Genomic DNA, 211 nt, shown 5'->3' with positions numbered 1-211 from the left:
ATTAATGTCCCCATCCTCCTTCCTGCTGCCAATGAGAACTAGAGCCAATTAATGTCCCCATCCTCCTGCCTGCTGACCTCAACTTCCTCTGAGCCTCCTTCTCCTGAGGCCCCTCCCTCCCGCCCTCCTACTACTAATAATGGCCTCTTTCCTCTCAACTCCATGTCCTTTTGTGACATCACAGGCAGCTCGCAGCCAATGGCAACCGCTG

General features: G+C 54.0%; 1 long non-coding RNA gene across 2 annotated transcripts in view; it reads left to right on the top strand.

Annotated features, from left to right (window-relative positions):
• LOC310839454 overlaps nucleotides 1-211 on the top strand; it is a 39,406-nt gene that overhangs the window by 10,831 nt on the left and 28,364 nt on the right. The window lies entirely within an intron of this gene.

Source organism: Podarcis gaigeae, assembly GCF_964106915.1.
Source record: "Podarcis gaigeae genome assembly, chromosome: 2".
Lineage (NCBI taxonomy): Eukaryota > Metazoa > Chordata > Lepidosauria > Squamata > Lacertidae > Podarcis > Podarcis gaigeae.
Note: the sequence above shows the minus strand (reverse complement) of the source record. Positions and strands in the feature narration are given on the sequence as shown.